The sequence below is a fragment of the Spinacia oleracea genome, chromosome 1, assembly GCF_020520425.1.
Source record: "Spinacia oleracea cultivar Varoflay chromosome 1, BTI_SOV_V1, whole genome shotgun sequence".
NCBI lineage: Eukaryota > Viridiplantae > Streptophyta > Magnoliopsida > Caryophyllales > Amaranthaceae > Spinacia > Spinacia oleracea.
The window spans coordinates 64,696,942-64,714,615 of NC_079487.1; the positions used below are offsets into that span (position 1 = coordinate 64,696,942).

Consider the following 17,674-nt stretch of genomic DNA (forward strand, 5'->3'; position numbering starts at 1 on the left):
AATGACAAGTGGGAGAAAAGTAGACCTCGAAGAAATTCGAGTCGAACAACAAACTCTAGAGAATGCTCAAGATGACATTCAGGATGAAATTCGGAGATCTTTAGAAGTATCTGGTGAGAATCATGGTCAATCTAGAGATGTAACCCCGCGTAGATCACAGAGATATAGATCTCAACCGGAAAGGTACTTAGGTATTTTGACGAATGAGAGCTATGACGTTCTATTACTTGAAAGTGATGAACCTGCGACTTACAAATAAGCTATGACGAGCACTAGCTCCAAGCAATGGCAAGAAGCCATGCAATCTGAATTAGACTCCATGTCAGAAAACCAAGTATGGGATTTGGTCGATTTTCCAGATGGCTACCAAGCCATTGGAAGCAAATGGGTTTTCAAACTGAAAAAGGACAAGGATGGGAAACTTGAAGTTTTCAAAGCTAGATTGGTTGCAAAAGGTTACAGGCAAGTCCACGGTGTGGATTACGATGAAACCTTTTCACCAGTTGCAATGCTAAAGTCTATTTGGATAATGTTAGCAATTGCTGCATATTACGATTACAAAATATGGCAAATGGATGTCAAAACCGCTTTCTTAAACGGCGTTTTAACAGAAACTGTGTTTATAACATAGCCTGAAGGTTTTGAGGATCCAAAGAATGCTAAAAAGGTATGTAAGCTAAAGAAATCAATCTATGGATTGAAGCAGGCATCAAGGAGCTGGAATATACGTTTTGATGAAGCAGTCAGTGACTTTGGTTTCATCAAGAACGCAGACGAATCTTGTGTATACAAGAAGGTCAGTGGGAGCAAAATTGCTTTCCTAGTATTATATGTCGATGACATATTACTTAATTATCGAAAATGACATTCCTATGTTGAACTCTGTCAAGATTTGGCTTGGGAAATGTTTTTCGATGAAGGATCTAGGAGAAGCATAATACATATTGGGCATCAAGATTTACAGAGATAGATCTAAAAATATGATTGGACTTAGTCAAAGCACTTATATCAATTATAAGGTGCTTGATAGGTTCAAGATGGCAGACTCCAAGCGAGGCTACCTACCCATGTCTCATGGAATAACTCTAAGCAAGACTCAGTTCCCAAAAACACTTGATGAGCGTAGACGAATGAATGGGATTCCATATGCATCATTGATTGGTTCAATAATGTATGCTAGGATATGTACACGCCCGGATGTTGCGTACGCACTCAGTGCTACGAGCAGATACCAGTCAGACCCAGGAGAGGCACATTGGACTGCTGCCAAGAACATTCTGAAGTACCTGAAAAGGCACAAAGATGACTTCCTGGTCTATGGTGGAGATGATGAATTAATTGTTAAAGGCTATACGGACGCAAGTTTCCAAACCGACAAAGATGATTTCAGATCACAGTCTGGGTTTGTCTTCTGCCTCAACGGAGGTGCAGTAAGCTGGAAAAGTGCTAAGCAAAGCACCATTGCGGATTCTACAACTAAAGCGGAGTACATTGCTGCACATGAAGCAGCAAAGGAAGCTATATGGCTAAGGAAGTTCATAGGTGAACTAGGTGTAGTCCCCTCCATTAAAGGACCAATATATAGCCCTGTATTGTGATAATAACGGAGCTATTGCACAGGCAAAGGAGCCTAGACACCACCAAAGAGTCAAGCATGTACTTCATAGATTTCACCTTCTACGAGAGTTCGTTGAAAGAAAAGAAGTCGAGATAAGCAAGATTGGAACTGGCGACTGTTAGGTTATGATACATATGACATTACATAGATCATGCGGAAACAACCATTAACCCAGGACAACATATTATTTACACATAATCATATAGCATAATTTAGATGCATACTCTTTGTTGCGTGCCCTCCCTAGCTGCGCCCGAACCGAACAAGAACAAGTCTTTTAGGACTCCAAGTGTCGTCCCTCCGTAGATAGTCCACAGCACGTCCGGATCCGCCTTAAGATTGACCAACTAGAATCGCCCTTAAGGTACTAGAAAATTTCGGCACTTTATGAGCAAGATGTGTGTTTTAATTTTCTCTCAAAAACTCACTTTTTGAATACTTTGAAACTTGTGTATAAATTATGACCCCTAGGCCTTTATTTATAGAGTTATGGAAAAGGAATCGTAATCCTAGTAGGATACGATTTAATTGAAATTAGAATCCTACATGAATTCTATTTAATTAATTTATCCAATTAGGAATAGAAATTTAATCATACACTGACTCTTGTAGATTCAGGAATCACGCATGAGCACAAACCCACACACACACGGCAGCCACAAGGGCTGCCCATGCGCGTGCGAGCAGCAGCCCCGCGCAGCACGGCCCACGCATCCGTGGCCCTTGGCGCGCGCTGGGCCTGCCTTGCGGTAGGCCTGGGCGCTGCCTTGGCTGGGCTTGTGGCGCGCATGCTTGCTGGGCGATGGCCCCAGCTTCGTGCTGGGCCTTCGTCCGGCAAGCCTCGTCCGATGCTAATTCGTACGATACGCTTTCGTTTAAATTTCCATTTCCGGAATCTATTTCCGATACGAACAATATTTAATATTTCCGATTCCGAAATTAATTTCCGTTTCGAACAAATATTTAATATTTCCGTTTCCGGAATTATTTTCCGATTCCGGCAATATTTCCGATTCTGACAATATTTCCGTTTCCGGCAATATTTCCGATTCTGGTAATATTTCCATTTCCAATAATATTTTCCGATACGTACCATGTTTCCGTTTCCGGCAACATCTACGACTTGGATAATATTCATATTTCCGATACGATCCATATTTCCGTTTCCGGCAATATCATCGTTTCCGGAGTATTCATTTCTTGCCTGTGACGATCTTAGCTCCCACTGAAACCAAGATCCGTCGGTTCCGAATATTCATAGATGGAGTATTTAATGCCATTAAATACTTGATCCGTTTACGTACTATTTGTGTGACCCTACGGGTTCAGTCAAGAGTAAGCTGTGGATTAATATCATTAATTCCACTTGAACTGAAGCGGCCTCTAGCTAGGCATTCAGCTCACTTGATCTCACTGAATTATTAACTTGTTAATTAATACTGAACCGCATTTATTAGACTTAACATAGAATGCATACTTGGACCAAGGGCATTATTTCCTTCAGTCTCCCACTTGTCCTTAGGGACAAGTGTGCATTTCCTAATTCCTTTGTCGCTCGATGCTTGCTCTTGAACATAAGGTAAGAGTTGTCATCCTTATTATGTCCAGAGGTGTTCCTCGGTTTCAGAGTTCAACTGATCAAATAAACAGATAATCATAGCCTATGATTCATCCGAGCACGGCCATGCATTTCACAGTTTCTAGCTCTCCGAGTGGCCTTGTACAACTTTTAAGCATCTCATCCCGATTTATGGGAGGACAATCCCAATCTTGCGATCTTGAGATTAGACTTCGTTTGATAGGTGATTACCTGAGCGTTGCCTTTATAGCCTCCTTTTACGGTGCGACGGTTGGTCAACGTCAAAGCAACCAGTTCTCAAACAAGTAATCTCAAATCACTCAGGTATTGAGGATTTAGTGTCTAATAATTTAATGAAATTTACTCATGACAGATTTTCATCTCTTACAGTAAAGTTTCATAGGTCTTGTCCGATACTAGTCTTCCCAAAGTAAGTATCTATGCAAATGATTATGACATTGCCATGTCCACATAGTTCAAGAAACAGAACTACTAGTCATCTTGCATTCTAATCGTCTAACGTTTTCTATGCGTCCAATTTTATAGAAAACTCCGATTAGGGACCATTTTCAACCTTTGACATTCAAGTTCACTTGATAGACATTTCTTAGTCACAGGACTGGTCCTGACAGTCTATCTTGAATATATCGTCAAGTTGAAGGGACTCATCATTTAATAAACCACAAATTAAATGGAAAAATGAATTTCTTTCATTTATTGTGAATGATTAACCAATAATGTTTTACAAAGATTTAAACTCTAAAACTTTAAAACATTAAACAGAGACATCAAAGCCATTCTCCAATATGCTTGATTCCCATAGCTGCAGTGTGCGAGTTGTGCTTCGCTTGCGGCAGAGGTTTAGTTAATGGATCTGATATGTTGTCATCAGTTCCAATTTTGCTTATCTCGACTTCTTTTCTTTCAACGAACTCTCGTAGAAGGTGAAATCTACGAAGTACATGCTTGACTCTCTGGTGGTGTCTAGGCTCTTTTGCCTGTGCAATAGCTCCGTTATTATCACAATACAGGGCTATTGGTCCTTTAATGGAGGGGACTACACCAAGTTCTCCTATGAACTTCCTTAGCCATATAGCTTCCTTTGCTGCTTCATGTGCAGCAATGTACTCCGCTTCAGTTGTAGAATCCGCAATGGTGCTTTGCTTAGCACTTTTCCAGCTTACTGCTCCTCCGTTGAGGCAGAAGACAAACCCAGACTGTGATCTGAAATCATCTTTGTCGGTTTGGAAACTTGCGTCCGTATAGCCTTTAACAATTAATTCATCATCTCCACCATAGACCAGGAAGTCATCTTTGTGCCTTTTCAGGTATTTCAGAATGTTCTTGGCAGCAGTCCAATGCGCCTCTCCTGGGTCTGACTGGTATCTGCTCGTAGCACTGAGTGCGTACGCAACATCCGGGCGTGTACATATCATAGCATACATTATTGAACCAATCAATGATGCATATGGAATCCCATTCATTCGTCTACGCTCATCAAGTGTTTTTGGGCACTGAGTCTTGCTTAGAGTCATTCCATGAGACATGGGTAGGTAGCCTCGCTTGGAGTCCGCCATCTTGAACCTATCAAGCACCTTATTGATATAAGTGCTTTGACTAAGTCCAATCATCTTTTTAGATCTATCCCTGTAAATCTTGATGCCCAATATGTACTGTGCTTCTCCTAGATCCTTCATCGAAAAACATTTCCCAAGCCAAATCTTGACAGAGTTCAACATAGGAATGTCATTTCCGATAAGCAATATGTCGTCGACATATAATACTAGGAAAGCAATTTTGCTCCCACTGACCTTCTTGTATACACAAGATTCGTCCGCGTTCTTGATGAAACCAAAGTCACTGACTGCTTCATCAAAACGTATATTCCAGCTCCTGGATGCCTGCTTCAATCCGTAGATTGACTTCTTTAGCTTGCATACCTTTTTAGCATTCTTTGGATCCTCAAAACCTTCAGGCTGTGTCATAAACACAGTTTCTGTTAAAACGCCGTTTAAGAAAGCAGTTTTGACATCCATCTGCCATATTTCGTAATCGTAATATGCAGCGATTGCTAACATTATTCGAATAGACTTTAGCATTGCAACTGGTGAAAAGGTTTCATCGTAATCCACACCGTGGACTTGCCTGTAACCTTTTGCAACCAATCTAGCTTTGAAAACTTCAAGTTTCCCATCCTTGTCCTTTTTCAGTTTGAAAACCCATTTGCTTCCAATGGCTTGGTAGCCATCTGGCAAATCGACCAAATCCCATACTTGGTTTTCAGACATGGAGTCTAATTCAGATTGCATGGCTTCTTGCCATTGCTTGGAGCTAGGGCTCGTCATAGCTTGCTTGTAAGTCGCAGGTTCATCACTTTCAAGTAATAGAACGTCATAGCTCTCGTTCGTCAAAATACCTAAGTACCTTTCCGGTTGAGATCTATATCTTTGCGATCTACGCGGGGTAACATTTCTAGATTGACCATGATTCTCACCAGATTCTTCTAAAGATCTCTGAGTTTCATCCTGAATGTCATCTTGAGCATTCTCTAGAGTTTGTTGTTCGACTCGAATTTCTTCGAGGTCTACTTTTCTCCCACTTGTCATTTTGGAAATGTGATCTTTCTCCAAAAAGACACCATCTCGAGCAACAAACACTTTGTTCTCAGATGTATTGTAGAAGTAATACCCCTTTGTTTCCTTTGGATAGCCCACAAGGATACATTTGTCAGATTTTGGATGAAGTTTGTCTGAAATTAATCGTTTGACGTATACTTCACATCCCCAAATCTTAAGAAAAGACACATTTGGAGGCTTTCCAAACCATAATTCGTATGGAGTCTTTTCGACAGCTTTAGACGGAGCTCTATTTATAGTGAGTGCAGCTGTATTTAGTGCATGTCCCCAAAATTCTAATGGAAGTTCGGCCTGACCCATCATTGACCTGACCATGTCTAGCAAGGTTCTGTTCCTCCGTTCTGACACACCGTTCCATTGTGGTGTTCCAGGAGGAGTCAATTCTGATAGAATTCCACATTCTTTCAGATGGTCATCAAATTCATAGCTCAGATATTCACCGCCTCTATCAGACCGCAGTGCCTTGATCTTCTTGCCTAATTGATTCTCTACTTCACTCTGAATTTCCTTGAATTTGTCAAAGGATTCAGACTTATGCTTCATTAGGTAGACATAACCATACCTACTGAAGTCATCAGTGAAAGTGATAAAGTAGCTGAAACCACCTCTAGCATTTGTACTCATTGGTCCACATACATCTGTATGGATTAAACCCAATAGTTCATTTGCTCTTTCTCCAACTTTAGAGAAAGGTTGCTTTGTCATTTTGCCAAGTTAAACATGATTCGCATTTACCATAATCCTCTAAGTCAAATGGTTCTAGAATTCCTTCTCTTTGAAGTCTTTCTAAGCGTTTCAAGTTTATATGGCCTAATCGACAATGCCACAGATAGGTGAGATCTGAATCATCCTTTTTGGCCTTTTTGGTATTTATGTTATATACTTGTTTGTCGTGATCTAATAAATAAAGTCCATTGACTAATCTAGCAGATCCATAAAACATCTCTTTAAAATAAAACGAACAACTATTGTCTTTTATTATAAAGGAAAATCCCTTAGCATCTAAGCAAGAAACTGAAATGATGTTTTTAGTAAGACTTGGAACATGGAAACATTCTTCCAGTTCCAAAACTAGCCCGGAGGGCAACGACAAATAGTAAGTTCCTACGGCTAATGCAGCAATCCGTGCTCCATTTCCCACTCGTAGGTCGACTTCACCCTTGCTTAACTTTCTACTTCTTCTTAGTCCCTGTGGATTGGAACATAAGTGTGAGCCACAACCTGTATCTAATACCCAAGAAGTTGAATTAGCAAGTATACAGTCTATAACGAAAATACCTGAAGATGGAACGACTGTTCCGTTCTTCTGATCTTCCTTTAGCTTCAAGCAATCTCTCTTCCAATGCCCCTTCTTCTTGCAGTAGAAGCATTCGGATTCAGAAGTGGGTTGACTGACCTTCCTCTTTGCAGATTTGGCGCCAGTTTGCTTAGTTGGGCTGGCCTTGTTGCCACCTTTCTTAGCATTCCTCTTCTTTCCAGATTTCTTGAACTTGCCCCCACGCACCATAAGCACATCCTGCTTATCACTTTTGAGCGTCTTTTCAGCGGTCTTCAGCATACCGTGAAGCTCAGTGAGCGTTTTGTCCAGACTATTCATACTGTAGTTCAGTTTGAACTGATCATACCCGCTATGAAGAGAATGGAGGATGGTGTCTATAGCCATTTCCTGAGAAAATTGCTGATCCAGCCGACTCATATTCTCAATGAGTCCAATCATTTTGAGAACATGTGGACTTACGGGCTCGCCTTTCTTAAGCTTGGTCTCAAGAATTTGCCTATGAGTCTCGAATCTTTCGACTCGAGCCAGATCTTGGAACATGTTCTTCAACTCACTGATGATTGTGAAAGCATCTGAGTTGATGAACGTTTTCTGCAGATCCGCACTCATGGTGGCGAGCATTAGACATTTCACATCCTTGTTGGCATCAATCCAACGATTGAGGGCTGCCTGAGTGACCCCGTCGCCTGGAGCTTCGGGCATCGCCTCATCTAGGACATACTCCTTTTCTTCCTGCATAAGAACTATTTGCAAGTTCCTTTGCCAGTCAAGGAAGTTTTTCCCGTTCAACTTCTCCTTTTCGAGAATTGATCGAATGTTGAATGAATTGTTGTTTGCCATATTAAAAACTACAATTGAAAAGAATAAACAAATAAATAACCATTCACAGTTTCTCTTAATAAACTTAAATTCTAGCATACATGCATAATTCAATGTTTATTAAGCATTTTATTCAAGTTATGTGTTCCGGCAGGTGTGAATAAAATGATTCCAAGATCCTAAAATCATTGAAGAACTAAGCACAGTTTGTCGACTTAATCCTAGAACATCTTAGGTAAGCAAAAGCCTTTTGCTAATAGTCTAGAAACTATTCTTGGTTGATAGGTACGTCTAAGAACTTATTAGGTAAACCTATCGAATTTGCCACGACATAAAAGGACTCCTTACTTATATCGTTGAGTTTCACCAAAACTAACATGTACTCACAATTATTTGTGTACCTTGCCCCTTTAGGACCAATAAGTAACACCTCGCTGAGCGAAAACTATTACTAGATTGATGTAAAGGATATCCAAGCAAGTGTATATTTTGGCATGGCACCTTTTAACTCAATTTTTAAGTTTGGAACTTAAGGCTCTTACTATGTTGGTTAGATTTTAAGTGAACTAAAATCCTTAATCATGCAACATAATCAAGCTTTTGATCTCATGCATTTTAAGACATATTTAAAACAATAAATAACTTAAAACATGCATAAGATATTTGTGATCTAGTATGGCCCGACTTCATCTTGAAGCTTTGACTTCAAAGTCCGTCTTGAAAATCTCCGTGGGAGGCACCATTTTCTTCAAATAGGATAAGCTATAACTAATTACAACTATTTGATGGTACGCAGACCATATTTGAATTGAAAAATAACTTTGGTGCTTTAGACCAATTACATTCAAATTAATGGTACGCAGACCATATTTTCTATCCTATTTGGGCCATACTAGTCACTTCATAACCTGCAAAACAGTACATATACAATATATACCATTCACCCATTCATTATTATGAATGGCCCACATAGCTGGTTAGTAAAACACATTATGCATCACGTAAACATTTGCAGCAATTAATCAAGGGCACCAATAATCTACCAATTATTCAGTCCTTATTAATTCTAATCAAGTTGTTTTAACCTTAAGGATTTGTAGACCTAATCAAGAGTTTATGACTAAAAAACGCTCCCACTTAAACCAATAAATTCATATGCTTTACTAATTTTAAACATAAAATTGTATTTCTAGTCTAACCGGAAACATACAAATTTAATTAAAATTTAAAGCTCATATAAATTTATAATTGAATCCAAAAATTTAATTTAATTTCAGTCGCATTTAAATTAATTCATGATTTTAATTTTAGTAAAATAATTAGAATAAATTCCATTTATTATAATTATAATATTCAAAATTAAAATCCAAGAAATTAATTCAAATTATTAATTTTAAAATTAATTAAAATTACGTGAACTGAAATTTTCAAATTAAACATTCAAAACGATCTAATCGTAACGCAAACACCCTACGCGTTGCACGCCCATGGGCCGTACGCACACAGCCATTGCTGGCCATGTGCGCGCACCCCATGCGCTCGTCGCATAGCTGCTGCTGTCCTATCGCAAGCCTCCGCACAGCGCCCCATCGCACGCGAGCTATCGCTCGCAGTGCGCGCGCGCGAGATCGCTCGCTGGGCGCGCGACATCGCTCGCTGGGCGCGCTGGCTCGCTCGCTGTGCGCGCGAGCCATCGCTCGCTGGGGCGCGACATCGCTCGCTGGGCGGGCGACATCGCGCGCTGTGCGCGCGAGCCATCGCTCGCTGGGGCGCGACATCGCTCGCTGGGCGAGCGACATCGCGCGCTGTGCGCGCGAGTAGTGCTGGGCGCAGCGCTCGTGGCACGCGAGCTTGCGCTCGCTGCGCGCGAGGCTGCGCGCACTTGTGCGAGGCAGCGCGCGTTGTGGCGCAGCTCGCTTGCTGCCCACACGCGACTGCCTTGGCTCGCCCCTCGCCCATGCCCATTTGTTCATTGCTCGTGGCACACGACACAAGGCAGGGCTGCTGCCTTGTGCTCGTGCACTACGCCCTTGCTCATTGCATTCGTGCCGCACGGGCGACGAGCTCCCTTGCTCGTCGTCGCATGCCCGCATTATACAACACCCCTTAAGGGTAACACGAAGCGTCCATTGCTTCGTGCGTGCAAGTTATATGAACGAATCGCATATAAATTTAAAATTTATATTTAAAATTAATGACAAATTAATAAATATTATTAATTTCATAATTTTAGGGCGAAAAATCGAAAATTTATTATCCAATTGATTTCCGATTGTTATGGATTCAAGTCTAGGTCATAAAAATTTAAAATTTATCGTAAATTTACAATTTTTATGGTGGTTTTTAATCATAGGTTTCTAATTAAATTACAATTAATTATGAAAATCAAATTAATTCTAAATTATTCTAATTTTCAACAAATTAATCATAATTACAAATTAGATTGCATAATTAACAAGACTAGGCATTCAAACTTGTTAAACATATGCAGTAGGTCAATCAAAAATTCAAGATTTATCAACAAGAATCGCAAATATTTAATTTAACATCTTAAATTTACGAAATTTTGCATTCGAAAAACTAAAACCTTCGAAAAGTCATAGTTAGGCTTCGAATTTGAGAATTCTGGGTTCGGCAGAAAAATACTCTTTTTGTCAAAATTTTAGAATGCCTTTTACATGCGGAATTGACACAAAAATCACTCAATTCGGATGAGTAATGAAGAAACTGCCGAAAAACTGCGTACGTATAATTAAATAAACGCAATTTGCAATTAATTAACAATTACGAAAATTAATCACCCCTTTTAATTCTTGCAAATTTGTAATATTTAACCATGTTCATGCAATTTAGATTATGAAAATAATAAGGGGCTCGTGATACCACTGTTAGGTTATGATACATATGACATTACATAGATCATGCGGAAACAACCATTAACCCAGGACAACATATTATTTACACATAATCATATAGCATAATTTAGATGCATACTCTTTGTTGCGTGCCCTCCCTAGCTGCGCCCGAACCGAACAAGAACAAGTCTTTTAGGACTCCAAGTGTCGTCCCTCCGTAGATAGTCCACAACACGTCCGGATCCGCCTTAAGATTGACCAACTAGAATCGCCCTTAAGGTACTAGAAAATTTCGGCACATTATGAGCAAGATGTGTGTTTTAATTTTCTCTCAAAAACTCACTTTTTGAATACTTTGAAACTTGTGTATAAATTATGACCCCTAGGCCTTTATTTATAGAGTTATGGAAAAGGAATCGTAATCCTAGTAGGATACGATTTAATTGAAATTAGAATCCTACATGAATTCTATTTAATTAATTTATCCAATTAGGAATAGAAATTTAATCATACACTGACTCTTGTAGATTCAGGAATCACGCATGAGCACAAACTCACACACACACGGCAGCCACAAGGGCTGCCCATGCGCGTGCGAGCAGCAGCCCCGCGCAGCACGGCCCACGCATCCGTGGCCCTTGGCGCGCGCTGGGCCTGCCTTGCGGTAGGCGTGGGCGCTGCCTTGGCTGGGCTTGTGGCGCGCATGCTTGCTGGGCGATGGCCCCAGCTTCGTGCTGGGCCTTCGTCCGGCAAGCCTCGTCCGATGCTAATTCGTACGATACGCTTTCGTTTAAATTTCCATTTCCGGAATCTATTTCCGATACGAACAATATTTAATATTTCCGATTCCGGAATTAATTTCCGTTTCGAACAAATATTTAATATTTCCGTTTCCGGAATTATTTTCCGATTCCGGCAATATTTCCGATTCTGACAATATTTCCGTTTCCGGCAATATTTCCGATTCTGGTAATATTTCCATTTCCAATAATATTTTCCGATACGTACCATGTTTCCGTTTCCGGCAACATCTACGACTTGGATAATATTCATATTTCCGATACGATCCATATTTCCGTTTCCGGCAATATCATCGTTTCCGGAGTATTCATTTCTTGCCTGTGACGATCTTAGCTCCCACTGAAACCAAGATCCGTCGGTTCCGAATATTCATAGATGGAGTATTTAATGCCATTAAATACTTGATCCGTTTACGTACTATTTGTGTGACCCTACGGGTTCAGTCAAGAGTAAGCTGTGGATTAATATCATTAATTCCACTTGAACTGAAGCGGCCTCTAGCTAGGCATTCAGCTCACTTGATCTCACTGAATTATTAACTTGTTAATTAATACTGAACCGCATTTATTAGACTTAACATAGAATGCATACTTGGACCAAGGGCATTATTTCCTTCAACGACAACATATCAGATCCATTGACTAAACCTCTGCCGCAGGCGAAGCACAACTCGCACACTGCAGCTATGGGAATCAAGCATATTGGAGAATGGCTTTGATGTCCTTATTTAATGTTTTAAAGTTTTAGAGTTTAATTCTTTGTAAAACATTATTGGTTCACAATAAATGAATAGAATTCATTTTTCCATTTAATTTGTGGTTTATTAAATGATGAGTCCCTTCAATTTGACAAAATATTCAAGATAGACTGTTGATATGCATGTTTTATATAGTATTTTTACCCCCGTCCCTTAGTACTTTTATGTGTCAAACGTGCTCTTAGGAGCCGTTTCTAGTACTAATGTGTGTTATTGAGTGTGCCTTGAGTTTCAGGTTTGATTATGAGATTTTGGTCGTTTTAGACCCGTTTCATTGTTGATCTAGGCCACTATATGAGTCCGAGAAGTTCGGGACCTCCATCGTCGACTTTCGGGAGCCTTGGATGCTTATGGTTGAGCCCTGGGAGTTAGACTCAGTGATATGGGCGAGCTACATTGAAGATTGCAAATCGCCCTGGAAGCTGTGGGCGAAATGCAACCATCGGGCGGAATTATAAGCAATATGGAATCATCAACGCGCGCCCGATCGGGCGGATTTTGGCCCGATCGGGCCGACTATCGAGTGGATCGCCCGATCGGGCGAAGCGACGCCCGATCGGGCGACGCCAACCCCCAGCACTTATGCGCGAGTTTTCTTTCCGTTCTTTGGGCTTTATTTTGGGCAAACTATATAAGCAAGCCTTAATTGTTTTTAGAAAACACCTTATTTTCTAGTATTGAACCTTAGTATTATTTTCCTTAGCCTAGTTTTCTCTCTAGTTTATGTAAAAACACTTAGTTTAATTCTCAATTAAAATTCAAGCTTTCAATTCCCTTGTTCTTCAAATAGGTATTAATTCTTATTTCAATTCATTGTCTTGCTTTAATAATGCTTTCAATTATGATTTTTGCTTTGTTTATTGTCAACATGCTTGAGTAGTTTAATTTCTAGGGTTGGGGATCCATGAATAATATGAAGGGATGATTGAATGATTATGATTGTTGGCATTGTAATTGATTCCTATTGATTGGTTTATTTACTATACAATTAGATTTGCGCAGGTTTAATTGTGGTAGTTATGCAATATCAAATTAAGATTCGAGAGATGCAATTTGATGTTTAGGCTTGTATCAATAGGTAGAATTAGAGTTAATACGTAGCGAGAGCCCGTTAATTCTAAGTCTATGATTAGTATCGACTTGAGAGAGCATGCTAATCTAATTAATTACTTTGTTGATTATCGTGATTGTTCAATGTCCTGGATTATTATTTGTTGGAAAACCTATACCCTAGATTTCCTTAATATATTGATTCATTCTTGTTTAATATTCGTTCGTAGTCTTAGTATACAAACCATCAACCAACTTTGTTCACAATAGTCTAGATTAATTAATTGATAGTAGAAAGAACGCCTGTTTCCCTGTGGATTCGATCCTGACTTCCCTTGCTACCTAGCTAGTGGACCTTAGGTTATTTTTGATTAGGTAATACGACTTTAGCCTGTCAAATTTTGGCGCCGTTGCCGGGGAAACGGTTTTATTTTCTGTTGTTGATTGCTTATCCTAGATTATTGTTTGTTACTACTCAAGGAACTCACGTTCCTTGAGACCGGATCTCACATTGTTTTGTAGTCTTTGTCTATGCCCAGGACCGTAGGTACTAGTAATCTTACTCCATTCGATCCTGAGCCCGAAAGAACCTTTCGTAGACGAAGAACTTTCATTGCACAGTGTGGGAATTACTCTGATTCTGATCATAATATTGGCGATCTTTTTCCTTCAGATACAGATTCAGTTTCAGAGATCGAGATGGGTGACGAAAATCTGATACCGCCACCTACCCCACGGCTTACAGACTATTCTAAGCCAAGTCTGTCCGTGCTACCAAAGGCGATCATGCCTTCTATTGCAGCTGAGACCTTCAAGATTGAGCCTGCATTGATTAACATGATCGAGAGACTCCAGTACGGTGGGGAACCAGGTGAAGATCCGAATCTTCACATTCAGTCCTTTATCCAATATTGCTCCACCATCAAGCAAAAGAGATTGACTCCGGAGCAGACTATGGAGATACTTTTCCCGTTCTCTTTGAGTGGGAAAGCTAAACTGTGGATTAATGGGTTGAATCGGGCGGCTTTGAAAATCAATAATTGGGAATCCTTGGCTCTTGCTTTTTATGTTAAATATTTTTCACCTGAGAAAACGGCTCGTCTGAGGGGTCAGATATTAGGTATCTCACAACAAGCGGATGAGAGTTTGTTCGAGGTCTGGGAGAGATTCAAGGATTTGCAAAGAGAATGCCCGCACCATGGTTTGGAAGATTGGTTCTTGATTCAGCAGTTTTATAATGGTCTGGGCAATGAGTCTAGATGTTTGTTGGATTCAGCTGCCAGTGGGAGGTTCATGCAACTTGTGGTGCCTAGAGCTATGGAGGTGATTGAGGAGATAGCCATTCACAATGCCTAGTATGGAAATCCTAGAGGTCTATCTAACAGGGGTGGTAAGCATGATTTAAATTCTATTGAACAATTAACTGCCCAATTGACTGCTTTACATTATAAGTTTGATAATATGCAAGCGGCCAATGCTCAATCTGCCCAACCTGTTAGTGTAGCTGCTATGAGTGCCCAACCTGCTACTATTTGTGAAAGTTGTGGAATGTCTGGTCATTATGCACAGGAATGTAGGAGCTCTATTGAACAATGTAATGCATTTCAATCCTACAAACAAAACAACCCATTCTCCAACTCTTACAATGAGGGCTACAAAAATAACCCTCTGCTTTCCTACAGGAGCAACAATATCCAAAACCCTCACCAAGTTCAACATCCACCACCACAACCATATCAACCCCCCACACCAACAATCTTACCAACCTTGAAACAACTACAACCAACAGTCTAGTGGGCCACCTGGGTTCTCTAGACAACACACATCACCCCCACAACCACAACCTCAAGCCACACAGCCCGACCCTATGCTAGTAGAGATGAGAAACATGATGCTACAAATGCAAAAATCTCTAAGTGAAAAGGATGCAAAAATCGATGCTCTTACTGCTCATAACAAGATCATTGATACACAGTTGGCACAGATGGCTACTACTATTGTAGGGAGGCCACCAGGCCAACTTCCTTCACAGCCCGAAAATAGGGAGACTGCTAATGCAATTACATTGAGGAGTGGTAGGGATTATGATGGTCCTTCTATGCCGGTTGAGGTTGATTCCGGGGTGTCTACTAGTGATCTGGTCAGTGAGGAAATCCCGGAGATAGTTATGGGTGAAAAGGAAGCTGAAAAGGTAGTCAATGAGAATGAGGCTACAACTGAGGTTAAGAAGGGGGCGGATATTCAAGTACCACCTATTGCACTCCCCTTTCCAAACCGACAACTCAAGAATAAGCTAGACAAGCAGTTTGGCAGATTCTTGGATGTGGTCAAAAATTTGCAGGTAACGGTTCCTTTTACTGAATTAATTTTACAGGTTCCTGCTTATGCTAAATTCATGAAAGATATTTTGACTAGGAAACGTGCTTTTTGTGAGGTAGAGACTGTAGCTTTTACTAAGGAATGTAGTGCTTATTTGCAAAACAAGTCTCCACCTAAACTTAAGGACCCCTGGAGTTTATCCATCCCATGTAACATTGGCACCGTATTTATTGATAAAGCTTTATGTGATCTAGGTGCTAGTGTGTCTGTCATGCCTTTGTCCGTCTGTACTAAACTGAATATGGGTGAGCTTAAGGTTACCAATATCACTCTACAAATGGCCGACCGTTCTGTCAAATACCCCTTAGGTGTTTTAGAGGACGTCCCTGTTAGAGTAGGTAAATTCTATATACCTGTAGACTTTGTAGTATTAGACATGCAGGAGGATTCTCAAATTCCCATAATCTTAGGTAGACCCTTCCTTCACACGGCGGGGGCGGTAATTGATGTTAAAAGTGGGAAATTGACATTGTCAGTTGGAGATGATAAGGTGACTTTTAATCTAAACAGTGCCTTAAAAAGTCCCATGCTAGAGGAGGAACAATGCTATCGCATAGATGTAGTTGACTTTATTACTCGTGATAACGTCTCCCAAGTTCTCGAAAGAGACCCTTTGGAGGCAGTGCTTTGTTGTGAGTCTTCTGCAGGTGACAGCAGTTCTTGGAGTGCTGAAGTGGATGCTCTGGAGTTGGCTCTTAATGGTGGAGAATCTGAGCCGGAGAGCACCAAATTGAAGAGGTTAGTTCGGCCGGTTTGTTCTGTTAAAGAGGTAAAGAAACCCGAACTTAAGCCTCTTCCTGCTAACCTTAAGTATGCGTTTTTAGATAATGAACAACTTTGCCCTGTGATCGTCAGTACTGCACTTGATGCAGACCAGTTATCCCTGAAGGAAATAATGCCCTTGGTCCAAGTATGCATTCTATGTTGAGTCTAATAAATGCGGTTCAGTATTAATTAACAAGTTAATAATTCAGTGAGATCAAGTGAGCTGAATGCCTAGCTAGAGGCCGCTTCAGTTCAAGTGGAATTAATGATATTAATCCACAGCTTACTCTTGACTGAACCCGTAGGGTCACACAAATAGTACGTAAACGGATCAAGTATTTAATGGCATTAAATACTCCATCTATGAATATTCGGAACCGACGGATCTTGGTTTCAGTGGGAGCTAAGATCGTCACAGGCAAGAAATGAATACTCCGGAAACGATGATATTGCCGGAAACGGAAATATGGATCGTATCGGAAATATGAATATTATCCAAGTCGTAGATGTTGCCGGAAACGGAAACATGGTACGTATCGGAAAATATTATCGGAAATGGAAATATTACCAGAATCGGAAATATTGCCGGAAACGGAAATATTGTCAGAATCGGAAATATTACCGGAATCGGAAAATAATTCCGGAAACGGAAATATTAAATATTTGTTCGAAACGGAAATTGATTCCGGAATCGGAAATATTAAATATTGTTCGTATCGGAAATGAATTCCGGAACCGGGAATTTAATCGGAATCGTATCGTACGAATTAGCATCGGACGAGGCCTGCCGGACGAAGGCCCAGCACGAAGCCGGGCCATCGCCCAGCAAGCACGCGCGCCACAAGCCCAACCAAGGCAGCGCCCAGGCCTACCGCAAGGCAGGCCCAGCGCGCGCCAAGGCCACGGATGCGTGGGCTGCTGCTCGCACGCGCATGGGCAGCCCTTGTGGCTGCCGTGTGTGTGTGAGTTTGTGCTCATGCGTGATTCCTAAATCTACAAGAGTTAGTGTATGATTAAATTCCTATTCCTAAATTGGATAAATTAATTAAATAGAATTCATGTAGGATTCTAATTTCAATTAATTCGTATCCTACTAGGATTACGATTCCTTTTCCATAACTCTATAAATAAAGGCC

At 40.7% G+C, this 17,674-nt stretch overlaps 1 non-coding gene across 1 annotated transcript; it reads right to left on the reverse strand.

The window, feature by feature from the left end:
• Window positions 1-14,492: 14,492 nt before the first annotated feature.
• Window positions 14,493-14,599, reverse strand: LOC130466469 (small nucleolar RNA R71). The gene has a single exon (XR_008926694.1). It is a non-coding gene; the product is annotated as a small nucleolar RNA R71 (small nucleolar RNA).
• Window positions 14,600-17,674: the final 3,075 nt, after the last annotated feature.